The 14,483-nt window shown below is 34.3% G+C and overlaps 2 pseudogenes; one reads left to right on the top strand and one right to left on the bottom strand.

The window, feature by feature from the left end:
- The first annotated feature begins 347 nt into the window (after positions 1 to 347).
- On the top strand, positions 348 to 6,128 carry LOC125817304 (kinase-interacting family protein-like; annotated as a pseudogene).
- Positions 6,129 to 6,767: 639 nt separating this feature from the next.
- LOC125817305 (uncharacterized) lies at positions 6,768 to 11,704 on the bottom strand (annotated as a pseudogene).
- Between the last annotated feature and the right edge of the window lie 2,779 nt (positions 11,705 to 14,483).

Raw genomic sequence — 14,483 nt, forward strand, 5'->3', positions numbered from 1 at the left:
TAGTGTAATACAAAAAAGCCTAGTAACATAACAGAGCATCAAGAAAAAGACAACTAGAAACATAACAAAAATAGTGCTAATAATCACAGAAATATACAATACAAACCCACAAAAACGTAAAATCAGTCCATAAGCAAGAAAAATAAGAAATCAAAGTATAGTAGAATATTACCCAATAACTAAGTCACTGGAGCAAGTAAGTTCCAGCCAGATTTAATTGTTTTTGAGGTTTTCACTGTTCCCCAAGCTTCATAGGAGATGGAATTTTAGTGGCCGTGTGGTGTTGTTCTGACTTAGAGTCATTTTTTGCTTGAACTCTCTGATGTGGAGGTGGCTGAAACAAGGAAATGGGGGTCCTTCGGTGGCTTTTTGCTGGAAAACGGATTGGGGTTTTCGGATTGTTCGCCGGAGCGAAGAAGAGGAGAATGGAAACGGTGGTGGGCTGGTGGTGGCTTGCTTGCTGTTGTTGACCGGTTTGGAGTGAGATTTGATGGTTTTGGATCACGGTTTTGGTCAGGGTTCGCCGGAGATGGCGAAGGTGAAAGGGTCTGGCAGTTGGCTGGTTGCTATGGTCGGAGTTAAAGGTGGGGTTTTTGGGTCGGAAAAGTGGGAAGAGGAAGAGGGGTCATTTGGGTGGCGTTTTGGAGGTGTTTTGGCCGGAGTTCAAGGTTTCTAGACGGCGGTTTTGGGTCGGAGATGGTTGTTTTCTTGTTGTCTGTCGGAGATAGGGGTTACTGGTGGCCATTTCAGGGAGGAATGGGTTTGATTTGAGGGGTCGGTTTTTGGTGGCTGTTTCAGAACAGTGGTGGTGGATTCGGGTGGTCATTTGGTATGTTATCGCCACTGACGGTAAACAATAAACAAAAGAGAGGGGAAGGAAGCTTGAGCGGTTTTTGGGTCGGAGTTTTGTGTTATCGAAGCTTCGCTGAATTTCGCGGTGGTGACAGTCAAAAAATTAAAGAAAAGGAGAGACTCTTTTGGATTTTATTAATTTGGAAACTCTGTCTCAAATTCTAAAAATTATTTCACCACCCCTAACTTAATCACTAAGAAATAGATTAAATAGAAAATCGAAAATCGCATATAGTATAATACCACTATCTTAAAACCATGGGTCAAATCAGTATCTAATAAAATATATGTGTATGAAATCTTATTCATATTCGAATGAATATTTAAACTGTGTAAAATATCAAAATTAATATTAAAACATGTAACAAATAAAATGACTATTAAAAAATCTAATGAAGTAACTAATGAGATGTAAAAAATGCAATTTAACAAAACTAATGATTTAAACAAAAATGAATAAATATGTGAACGTATTCAACCGGCTGTAACAAAAATAACGTAATTAAAATTAACTGACAAATAAGGATAGTTATCCATAATTTTTTCTTAAAATTATAAAAAATGTATTTTGAACTATTAAATAAATAAAAACTTCATAGTTACGAATTTTGAAAATGTTAGACCAAAATTTGATGTCAACAACTGTCCCTTTCGTTTGGATATGATTGATGAAAGAAATCATGGACAATGAAAATTGACAAACCCAATTTTGGCCGAACACATGACCTTCATATAAAAGTGTGGATGGAATGTGGTGGAATTTGATCCTCAACTTGCTTCCAAAAGGTTTCACGTTGTGCTGCATCTTTGTTGACATAGTCCACACCTATGGCTTAGTTGAGAATGCATCCTCTTGGATGTTTCTCGAAAAACAAAAACTCATTAGTAGAGACAAAATTAAAGAAAAATGTAGCATCCTTTACGACACGACGAATGAAGATGATTCATCGGTATGATATAAGTGCATGTCCATCGGTAGGATAAATGAAGATGATCCATCGATAGGATAAAAATGCATGTCCACCGGTAGGACGAATAAAGATGATCCATCGGTAGGATATGAATGCATGTCCATCAGTAGGACAAATGAAAATGATCCATCGGTAGGATATGAATGTGTGTCCATCGGCAGGACGAATGAAAATGATCTCTCGATAGGATGTGAATGTATGTCCATCGGTAAGACGAATGAAAATGATCTCTCGATAGGATATAAATGTATGTCCATTGGTAGGACGAATGAAAATGATCCATTGGCTAGTCTATTCCCACACGTGCCTCTGCTATGCAACCTTCTGGATAATGTCTATTGCAGATATATGATTTGAATGTACCAATTTCTCTTTCAGTGGAATACATCCATCGATTCTAAACTGGACATCCTAACTCACTTCATTCGCCAAATGAATAGGAAATTGAATAATTATATAAAAAAATGTCGTAGGAAAAATTCGCTCCAACTAATTTATAGTTTCTCTAAGCTCTACTTCTAAGCAATCTAGTTACTCCAATGTGAAAACTTTTTGACACAAACGATGGAAGAATGAACATAGATGAATCAAAGCAATAGCCATATGATTCGGAAGGATACTTTTAATTGTTATTGGAAGCAAGTAATGTAACGTGAAATGGGCATCATGAGTCTTATAACCAAACAATTTACTTTCACCTAGTTGTACACACCTAGATAAATATTGGAGGCAGTGCCATCAGGTAGCTTGAATTTCCTTAAAACTCAACAAAAAATGATTCTCTACATCTGTCATTGAGAAGAAAGCTTTTGAAAACTTTGTTCACTTTTTATCTCATGTATCTTTTGGATGAAGATTCTTTCTAACTCTCATCTCTTTCAAACCATTCTAGGCTTTTGCATCATCTTTTGTTTTGCCAGGAATATCCAAAAGAGTTTCAAGTATGCTATCACTTATGTTCTTCTCTATGTGCATTACATGATGTTTAAATGTCACAAATTTATTTACCGACATTTATTTTACATTTGGACCAAATGTCGTAAATTTTAGTGTCGGGGATTTTTTTCGACATTTAGATAATTGTCGGGAAGAATATGTGACATTTATTTTGTGACATTTAGGTGAATGTTGAAAAGAATTTGCGTCATTTACTTTGCAACATATATGTAAATGTTGGTAAGATTATTACGACATTTTTTTTTGACATTTATGTGAATGTCGATAAGAAATATATACATTTATTTTTGACATTTAGGTGAATGTCAGTATGAGATATATGACATTTATTTTCAACATTTAGGTAAATGTCTGTATGTGAAATATGACATTTATTTTTGACATTTAGGTAAATGTCGATATGAGATATATATGACATTTATTTTCAATAATTGGGTAAATATTGATATGAGATATATGACATTTATTTTTGACATTTACGTAAATGTCGGTATGAAATATATGCCATTTATTTGTGACATTTAAGTAAATGTTGATATGAGATATATGACATTTATTTTTTCGACATTTATGAAATGTCACTTAAACTTTCTGACATTTAGATTAAATGTTGGGAAAACAAATTTCAAGACACTTACTTGTGACATTTATAAAATGTCACATTGAAATTTCTGACACTTCAGGTAATGTCAAAAAATGCTATTATTGAATGTCATAAAAATTGGTGACATTAGTTTATATTTTGCTAAATGTCATATTAATATTCTAATGTCGCTACCAAGTTTCTTTAAACATCTCAGAAAAATCTATATATAGTTTTTCTCAAGACACAAATACATACAAACAATCCGTGCATTCAAAACTATCTTCTTCATGATAAGCAAGAAATATTATATAAAGCAAATATTTTGTAATATTATAATCAAAGAAAGAAATAGCAATATAATATGTTTTCTGTAAAAGTAAACAATGTCAAAACAAAATATCTTTTCTTTCTCAAGTAAAATTGACATGTAAATAAATGTAATAATCTCAACATAAAACTAACATATTAACTCTTGATTCAAATGGAATTAAAATCTCCAGTAAATTTGCAATAAATCTTTATGAAATCATCAATCCAAAAGTCGAGCATGTTGAAGTTGATACTTGACCTCAATTTCCTTAAAACTTCTGCACAAGAAATGCACATAAGAAAATTTATAACTGTATAATAATAGAAATTAGATCCCCAATTAGCTAAAACAAATTGGGATATAAAAATGACTAATTGAATGTTTCTAAAAACAAACATATAAAGGAATTGATGCAAAAGCAGTAATTATATACATGAAATTTTCCTCTTTTTGAAAGAAAAGAAAGATCTTGTTGTTTTTTCAAACATACCCACTTTTTTTAATTTGTGCCAACTACGGTAGTTCCAGTCTTCTTGATCATGTTAGCCTGAGAAAAAACATTAAATTCATTATTTTGATACTTTACGAAATACAAAACTTAACATTTCAGCATTAAAGACTTCAGCAAAGTGCACTTCTAGGAATGCAGGGGATCTTTAAGAGTCAAAGCAACACAATACTAGAATTTTGGTATCCTGCTTGATACTTTCCCATAGGAAAAAAACATGACTTTCCTAGTAACTATGTAGCAGTTCAAACATTAAACGCATAACAACAATATAAGTTCCATAAACATCATTGTCCAATGAAATTGTTTATAGTCTGGTTCTGACTTGAATCTTTAAGAGAAATCTCAATAAGAGTACATCCAACAATCGAATAATCATCTCCTAGGTCGAGTCATTTTAAATATCTATTGTACCGCTTACGAGATATTTGCTTGGGCTTGGCATCAAGAAACATCAAAACAGCATGTGAAGAAGTTCTATGAAAGTTCAAAACTTCCTCTGATGCTTCTTTTGACTTATCCATGTCCATTTCCTAGAAAATCATCCGTCTTTCCAACCCAAAAATGTGAGCATGCTCATCAATATTAATAAACTTTAAACCTCAAAGACCCAACTCAAATCACTTGAAGTGATCCATTCATACTTATATATGTCCCCATACCTTGGTAAAAAAAAAGGTCAACTTGAATTTTCATCCCAAAAATCCAAAAAAAACTGTGAGCAAATTTTGCAGACCAAAAGTAAAGCATAAGTTCGAGAACCTTATCAAGGCTATTTTGGAAGGTATAATTATATAAGAAGAAAAAAAGTAAAGCATAAGACTAAGCTCATCAATATCACTTGAGGCTGAATACTATATATACCATCAAGAGTAATCAAATTACACCTTCAAAGAAAGCAAAGACAAAAATGTGTAGAACTCAAATTTTCAAATGTTTCACTTGTCAAGTCAATATCATACATCTATTTGACTGGATATGGATTGGATTGTGGTCTTTTCTTCAGATTTTGAAAAGAAAATGAAGAAGTTTGTTGTGAACGTTCCTAATAAAGTTGATGCTGATAGTTTTACAGAACGCGCTGATGCTTACTACCAAAAACGGCCACAACTTCTGGCCTTACTTCAAGAATTGTATGACAAGTATCTCTCTTTGGCAAACCGCTATTGCCAAGCACTTGCCAAGAACCATCATCGTCGAAATTCCTTCCCAATTCCATCCTCCCATTTTGATCATGATAATGATGATCAGTTTGACAAGGAAGAGAACAATGGATCAAATATTGTTGATTTTAATGCTGAGAGTTCATTATCATATCAGCCTCCATTTCCATCCACACAAGCCAAATTTGAACCAGACATGATCATTGCAGACTTGGTGATCAGAAGTGTCGACTGTGAAATCATCATGCACGATCTTAGTCAAGACGACAAGCATTGCAAAGAGTCATCAAGGAAGATAGAGTTGCAGGAAAGCTTATTGGAGTTGTTGGAATCAGATATGTTGATCTTGTTAAATTAGAACGCGAGATTAGGATACAAAAGGGTTTCATTGATGGAGGACAATAAGGGGTTGTCTTCAGAGTCTTTGTTTATGAAGAGAAATGTAGCTGAGCTTGCAAGGTTCATGATAAGCAAAAGGGAGTATCATAGAGTTTGTGTGCTTAGTCGAAAAGTTTAGGATCTTCAAGGTCAGATATATGGATTGGAGAAGAGGAACAATGAGTATTATGAGCAGCTACTGAAACATGAAGAAGAAAAAAGGAGCAGGTCCAAGATGGGGTTGAAGGGTTGCTTTAAATTTCCTGACGAGGCTGTTGTTGGCAATGTCAAAAAGGGTGAGAAGCAGAAAACTGTTGGTGCTGAAGTTGGAAAGAAAGTTACTAAGTTTTGGGACAGGGTTAAAAAGCTTGATATCTTCTTTTGTGTGCCTGAATTCAACTAAACCTATTGTAAAAATGAGAAAAAGAGGGTGTTTCTACTTAAAGTTTGCTGCATAAAAAAGATAGCTTTATCACCACGAGAAACATGTATGCTTATGAAGGCACATACATAGACAACATCCTACCCTCTTTGCTTTCAATTAAATACGGGGGGGAAGAAAAAGATGATGGGAGATGCACTAAATTTCAAGTTACTTGACCACCGCAATAAATCTAGCTTGTTAATATCGGAAAATAAGCAGCTTTTAGCCATAGGACAGAACACAATATAATGGTCAGCAAGTAGAAAGTTTCTCACGATCCTTTTTTGTAATGATCTTATCTAAGTAAATTTCCTTTTATCTCTCTTTAAGTATTTCTGATAGTTAAAAGACTCATATCCCAAAATCTAATGTAAGCAGATCCAGACTTCAAAAATATATCTATAATCCGTTCCAATGATAACTTGACAATGACAAATTTAGTAACAACATTTAGAGAGTTCAGTGTCACATTTTTGTTGCTGCACATTATAAATAAATCAATACTTAGACTGGGTCTATTCAGACACCAAAAAACAAGCCTGAAAACATCTGAACAACACTACATCCATAATTATCTGGTAATAAACAAATACGGAGGAATCATGCTATTTGCTTCGACTAATTTCCTGGACAAGGCAACAAAACAATCTACAAATTAATGAAAACAAGCTCACTATTTTAGAGAAACAGGATAGATGTGAAGCAGGGTAGCAATGTGCAAGAGGTGCAAACCCATAATCAGTAAAATAATGCCAAAAATAAGGTAATCCCAAAGCTTGCACCTTAAATTGTGATACAATCTTTTGCGGCTAAATTGAGGCATAATGAGGATTCAAACATGGACTCAAGGCAGAAAAAAGGAACAAAAATAAGGGTGATCAAGTAAGAACTGAACAACAGAATATGTAGTCGAGTGACAGGAAAAATAATAAAACATCACAGATAGACTCAAGGCAGCATCATTACCAAGAAGAAGAGATAAATCAACAGGAAGAACAATGGAAAACTCAAAAAAAGAAGAAAAACAAAAACAATACAAACAATGTGGAGAGACCTAAGACACCTCAAGAACAGATGGATCAGGCCAATTCCCAAAAAAGTCACAGTCATACAGCTAAAAATATTATTACTCATAACTCTTTTATTGATCTTGTTGAACAAGATCTGCCAAACAGTCCAGGTACAAGCAAAAATCATCATGAAGACAAGGCACCGACTGGGAAAACACAGGCCAAACTAGGGGAAGATTCTGTGTTACCAACCCCTATATCCCAAGATCCTCCCTCTATGCCTACTGTACTAGCAAGTATGGACAAATAAGGAAATACAAAGGCCTCTAAGATCACATGTATTGACCTAATGCTCCCATTACCCCTCAACAACAAGAACCAAAAGAAAAAGATGACCACTTAGACTGTTTATGTGTACATGACGCAGATTAATAGTTGGTTGATTAATCCATATTAAACAAGAAAGAGGAATTAATTGATCTCATGATCATATAAATGTTAGGATTTATGCAATTAAAATAAAATTCAATATTTTAATGAAATTTTCTCTAACCTTTCTTAGGTGAACACCTGGAACAAGTGATGATGGTTGTTGACAATCTTCAAGTGGGTTATCAGAAACCTATTGCAAAAGAGGAAGACTATTATTATTAAGAAAAACTAAATTTTCATCTGAAAAAGTAATTTTCACCTGCTCTGATTTTAAATTTGCATCAATATTAATTCCCAAAGGCTCTACATATTGTATTCCTTCCTTCATTTTATCCGCTATAATTTCTTCCATATCCATTTTTGCTTCTGATAATTTTCTCTCCATCACTTCGTTATTCTCTTTTGCTTCCTCTTTCGCTTCTAACAACTTTTTATCCATCGCTTCCATCTCTTTTTTTGCTTCATACATCTTCTCTATCATCTCAATTTTCATAGCTGAGGTAGCTTTTTGAACTTCTATCTAAACCCTTGAATCAAAATCTCTTTTTTCAGCCTGAGATCGTTTATATACGGGGCCATATACTAAACTAGGAGATGCTCCTTTTCCTAGAGTTCGGACAATTCCCTGAGTGTCTGATCCCATTACTTGTGAGTACACTTCATTAAGAGCACTTCCAGGGACATTCAACTCAGGATACACCTCGGCAAGATCATTTATTTGTTTCTTTTTGAAAGAAAGGTAAAGTAATGAGAATTTTAAAAAAAAATTGTAATAGAATGAAAGTATCTATATATTTTTAAAGAGTAAGAGTTTACCATAACTTCACCAGCTATCTCATTTACTAGTTGTGTATTCACTCTAATGTGAGTTTTTTTAAACACCTCAATACGAGTTTGCTTTACACCATTATTCATCTTTGTCATCTATTTGAATAGTAAGAGATTGACGTTAAATATTCACGATAAGTATTATTTAATATATAAATTCTAGAAAATAAATAGTGATTACTTCATACATCGTCTATAATTTGAGAATGACTTTTTCTCCCTGATATGTGTGGCATAGTCAATTTTTTTTTGACTTTCTTTGTTTCTCTCAGTCTTTTCCTAGAAATTTGAACACAACAATATATAAGAGGACATGCACAATATTGAATATATAAAAGAAATAGCCAAGAAAAAATATAAAAAAGCAGCACAATTGAGTTTCACAAAGTGCAATCAATTTCTATACAAGAACGTGTTGTGCAGGTTGGCAAACTGGACATGTACAACAACATTATTTCTGCCAATTAGAAGAAAGGGACAAACCAGAAAGAACTTCTAGTTGTGCTACAATAAGAAATATAATCATGGAAACACGGCTTTAATATATTATGACAATTTCAATGAAATTCTCAATTAGTAGAGCAAATGCAGAAATAGAAGTCTAGCACATACCTTTGCTTCTTTTGAACTCCAATAATGAACTAATGAACGCCACAATGAGCTAAACGCTCAATATCAGTGTTATATGGGTCATAGCCAATGGTTTTTGCTTCATGCTTTGATTCTTTCCATTTAGATCCAAATGACATCATCAATATGCGCTTCATGTCACCAGTTGCGTCAGTATTTTCTTGTACATATATTTAATACACAACTCATTTATAAAAAAAAATATAAAAACAAAAACATCTTTGTATATAGGTTTTGTGTATACTAAGAACCTTGATATGAACCCATATTCTATCCTTGTACATACTAGGTACAAGCCTTCAATCTTTATGAGTCAGTGGCGCTAAGATGCCATTTCGTGCTAGCACACCAAGTTTTGAACTCAATCTAGTTCCTTCTGACCCAATAACTTGGCCATGTTCATTCAATTCAATAAGTAAATTTCCACCATCTTTCCCCCATCCCGAGTGCATCATAGTGGGACCCCTAGTTCGCTTAGATTGCTCTTCACTCTCATTAGAATCTATAAATAATCAAAGATAAAAAGAGGCAAGTTTATTATTTATATAAAAATTATCTAACTACTTTATATTATGAAAGGAAGAATAAATATCATGATATTTAATACCTGGAAGATTTTCTGTATCATGTGATTCATCTCTTTCATTTTGTGGCCAATTTTGGGCCGGTTGAGGCATTGGCATACTTCCGATTTGTTGTTTTTCTTGCTCTGAGGAATCATATAAAAGCTCACCTTGACTAGAATTTCTCTGTCTTTTACTTGCCATTTCAACGAAGTTCCTCAGAAGCTATGAATCCTGCCAAATTTAAAGTAGTTTCTACTTTACAAAAGTATAAAATAATATCTAACTGTCATGTCAAATAATAAGACATATAAACATATGAGATTTGAACAGATGAGTGAACAGTAAAAAACATCAAAGTCATTATTGTTCAATAATACATTGTATTGAAATAGTGAATTATACTACTATAGTAACAAAAACTAAGACATGTTGTCATCTTCATCAAATGCTTCATTACTTTCCAAAGTTTCTGGGTCAATTTCTAATCTTGGTACTCCTTTTCTAACCCATTCAATTTCTTCTTCACTTTCAAATGTTGTGTCATCCAATTGTTCTTCAGGCCACAACTCCATATGTCCTTCCTTATGCTCAATTGTTGGTGTGTTATCACCTAAATCATAAAAACCTCTTGGCTTAAGTTTAACAACAATTCACCATTCCTTTTCCATAGGATGATCGACATAAAAAACTTGTTGAGCTTGAGAAACAAAGATGAATGGTTCATCTGATAACGGATGTCTTGTATAGAGTAGATGATTAAAATTCACAAGAGTAAATCCATAATCATCTTTCTCAATATGCCCCTTGTTATTGTCCACCCATTTACATTTAAACAATACAACCTTGAGATTCTTGGTATAATATAACTCAATTATGTCTGTGAGGATTCCATAAAAAGAAACCTCTGCCAATATGGGATTTTTATCTTTTGTGCTTGCATAACTTTGAGTGATAGCCTTTAATATAATACCACTATTTTGAGGTTTTCTCTTAACATCACGAGACTCTGTTAAGTATCTAACTCCATCAAATATATATCCGGTCATTCTTTTTGCTTGTATTAATGGGCCAATAGCTATAGTTTGAATATCCTCAGATATTTGTTCACCAGCCATATGCATCTTCTCGACCTAGCATTCAAAAATAAAGATGTGATCTAAAAGTTATAATCATATATATAGTAATATATGTGCAAATATTTTAGATAGTTGATACTTACATGATTTCTAAACCATAGTGGAAATCTTTCATTATGAATTCGATCCACATTATGTCTTGATAGACGAGGATTTTCCTTCTTGATTTCTTTTATATGTTCACTACAGAAGTAAAACACATAACTATTTAATAAAAATCTCAAAGAAAATTATTTAATAATTAATTACTAAGTATAAATTATGATTTAATACTTACTCACGTTATGAAGTTGTGGAGGTAGAATTAAATAAAACATATATGTGGGCTTGAGAACGTGTAATGTCATCAAGCATAAATCCTTTCTCTCTACTTGATCGATGACCCTCTTGGTCTGTTGTTTCATTAGATAAAACATCATTTCTCAAAGGTGGATTAGACTTAGTCTCCACGTCATCTAAATACCATGAGCAAAACATCATTAACTCGTCTATCCAACGTCCCTCTGCAATCGCACCTTCTAGATAACGTCTATTCCTTATGTAGTTTTTAAAACTAAGCAAGAACCTAAAATAGGCAATTTTTAGAATACAAATACAATTTCTTGTAAGTATGACAAAAAAAAATAACAAATGATACCTTTCGATAAACCACATTGAGAGATATTGTGAAGGTCATCCCAACATTACTTCTTCAGCTAAATGGATAAGTAGATGTTCCATGATATCAAAGAAAGTTGGAGGAAATATTCTCTCCAAATGACATAGAGTTTTTGCAACTCGATCTTGGAGTTTTTCTAAGTCACCTATCTTCAGATCTTTTGAACAAATGCCCTAAAGAAATTACTTAATTCAATCAATGGCTTAAGTACATTCACTGGCAGGAGATTCTGCAAGGCAATAAGAAGGAGTTGTTGCATTAAAATATGGCAGTCATGACTCTTCAACCCATGCATTGTGCGTTGCTTGAGATCAACACAACTTGAGATATTTGAAGCATATCCGTCTAGCACTTTCACATCTTTTAACACTTGTAAGAGTCAATACTATTTGCTTGGTACTAAGGTCATAGTGCATACATATCATTCTGTAATGAGGTATCTGATGGCTAAAATGGATGCAAAAACTGAGGTTGATTAGATGGGTATTGTTATTGCAAGTGTTTGATTTTGGGGACAAAAAATCAGGTTGCCGACCATTTGTCTAGATTAGAGGAGGAAGCTATGTTCAATTTAGGAGATGGGGTTGAGATTAATGATGCATTCCTAGATGAACATGTATTGGCTGCTACTTATCATCTTATCCCTTGGTTCACAAATTTTGCTAACTACTTGGCAAGTGATTTGGTTCCATCAGATTTGTCATTTCACCAAAGGAAAAACTTTATGCATGATGTAAAAAAGTTCTTCTGGTATGAGCCTTACTTATTTCGTATTTGTGCTAATGGGATTATTCGTTGCTGCATGCCGAGGTTGAGATGATGAGTATATTAGAGATGTGTCATTCATCGCCTGTTGGTGGGCACCATAGTGGTATTCAGATGACTCATAAAATATTGTAGTGTGGGTATTACTGGCCTACCATCCACCAAGATGCTCATGATTTCGCCAAATCTTGTGACTGTTGCCAAAGAGAAAGATGAATTTCAAAAAAGCAAGTGCTACCTATGAATCCGATATTGGTGATTGAGTTATTTGATGTATGGGCCTTGCCTTCATGGGTCCATTTGTAAGTTCACATGGGATAAAGTATATTCTTGTTGCGGTTGACTATGTATCAAAATGGGTGGAAGCAATTGTGCTTTCAAACAACGAGGGAAAGAGTGTCACCGTATTCCTGAAAAAGAGTATCATCTCCTAATTTTGTACACCTAGGGCGATTATCAACGATGTAGGTTCTTACTTTTGTAATAAGTTTTTGAAGGCGTTGCTAGAGAAATATGGAGTTCGTCACAATGTAGCTACTCCTTACCATCCGCAGTCTAGTAGGCAAGTTGAGGTGTCAAACTGAGAGATAAAGCAGGTCCTTGCAAAGACTATAAACGCCAACATAACAGATTGGTCAAGAAGGCTTGATGATGCTCTATCGGCCTATCGCACCGCATTCAAGACTCCCATAGCTATGTCCCCCTATGATCTTGTATATGTAAGTCATGCCATTTGCCAGTAGAGCTAGAGCATAAGGCATTGTAGGCGCTAAAGAAGTTGAATTTGGATGTGGGCGCCGCATCGAGTCAAAGATTGAATAACATGAATGAGCTTTATGAGTTTCGCCTAAAAGCATATTAAAGTTCAGCCTTGTAGAAGGAGAAGATGAAGATGTATCATGATCAAAAGATTGAAAAGCGTGAATTTGTTGTGGGTGATCTAGTGCTTTTATTAAACTCAAACTTACACTTCTTTCCTGGCAAGCTCAAGTCCAAGTGGATCGGGCCATTCAGAGTCACGCAAGTATTTCTACATGGAGAGGTCGAGCTTGAGAACAAGGATAGAATGAGGTTCAAAGTAAACGGGCAGAGGATCATGGTCGACATGGGGAAATCAGAGAGTGTGCAAGAAGTTATTGAGACCTATTATCTTGATGAAGTCTGAGTAATCAAGGTGTTTGTGTCGTGCTGCAACGTTAAATCAAGCTCTGCTTGGGAGGAAACACAACATGTACAATCTAGCCAACTATTGGTTTTTCTTTTCAATATATGAGTTTTATGCTTTTTATTTTTATTTTTGTAACTCTTTAGATTAGTGTTTATTTTTATGTTTTAGTGTTGGCTAGATATAGAATAGGGTCCGTGTCTAAAAACTATCCAGAAAAATGTATAAAGAATTTCCTAATAGTTGCTATGTGTGAAAGGATAAAAAGGATAAAATATGTAGAAAATAGCTATGCAGTGGTGTACGGGCCCCATTGATGGTTCGTTGGTCAATCCACAGACCATGGATGGCGTCCATAGATCCCAGGTAAGTTTTATATTTTTTCTAAGTATTAGACCGGCCTACAGACCAGACCTATGGTCCATAGCTCGACCCATGGACTGTCGATGTGGACTCGTGAGTCGAAAGTTAGGGTTCTACCTAACCCGACCCGGACCCTAATTAATATAACCCTTAAATTTCGAAAACATTCCCCACTTCCAAGATTCCATCCCAAACATTTTTCAACCCTCCAAATACCAATATTCCTAAATTAATTCCCCCAAATCACTCCCAAATCAATTACCCATATCCCATACAATCGCTCTTCTCTCCCATATCTCCATTTTCTCTCCCTAATCACTCCCATCTTCTTCCCCAAGTGATTTGACTGCCCGAGTTCAGTGTCAACGTTGTTCTAGGAGTTTTTTGAGTCGATCAGACACTAATCATTGTTGTTTACTTGTAAGGTAAGTTGATATCCCCCAAAATTTTGAACATTTCATAGTTTCATATAGAAATCACAATAATGAACATGACCTTGGGTTGTAAATCAATTGTTTGAATGTTTAATTGTACTTAGAAGGACCCTTGGAATGACGACATGTGAGTGTGTGAGTAAAATCAAACAAATCTATAGGTTGTTAGTCTAATTAGAAGTTTTAACTTAGAGTTTCATTGTGTTGATTATGTTAAAAGTTAAATCGTGTGTAAACTGGAACATTTAGGATGATGAACTACCGAATAATGTGTTGAAATGCATGTGTAGACTTAGTTTGAGTGTGTTTTTATTGAAACATGGCATTAAGTTTGAGTTCAAAATCTG

The sequence above is a fragment of the Solanum verrucosum genome, unplaced genomic scaffold (assembly GCF_900185275.1).
Source record: "Solanum verrucosum unplaced genomic scaffold, falcon-dt-bn FXZP01000258.1, whole genome shotgun sequence".
NCBI classification, from domain to species: Eukaryota; Viridiplantae; Streptophyta; class Magnoliopsida; order Solanales; family Solanaceae; genus Solanum; species Solanum verrucosum.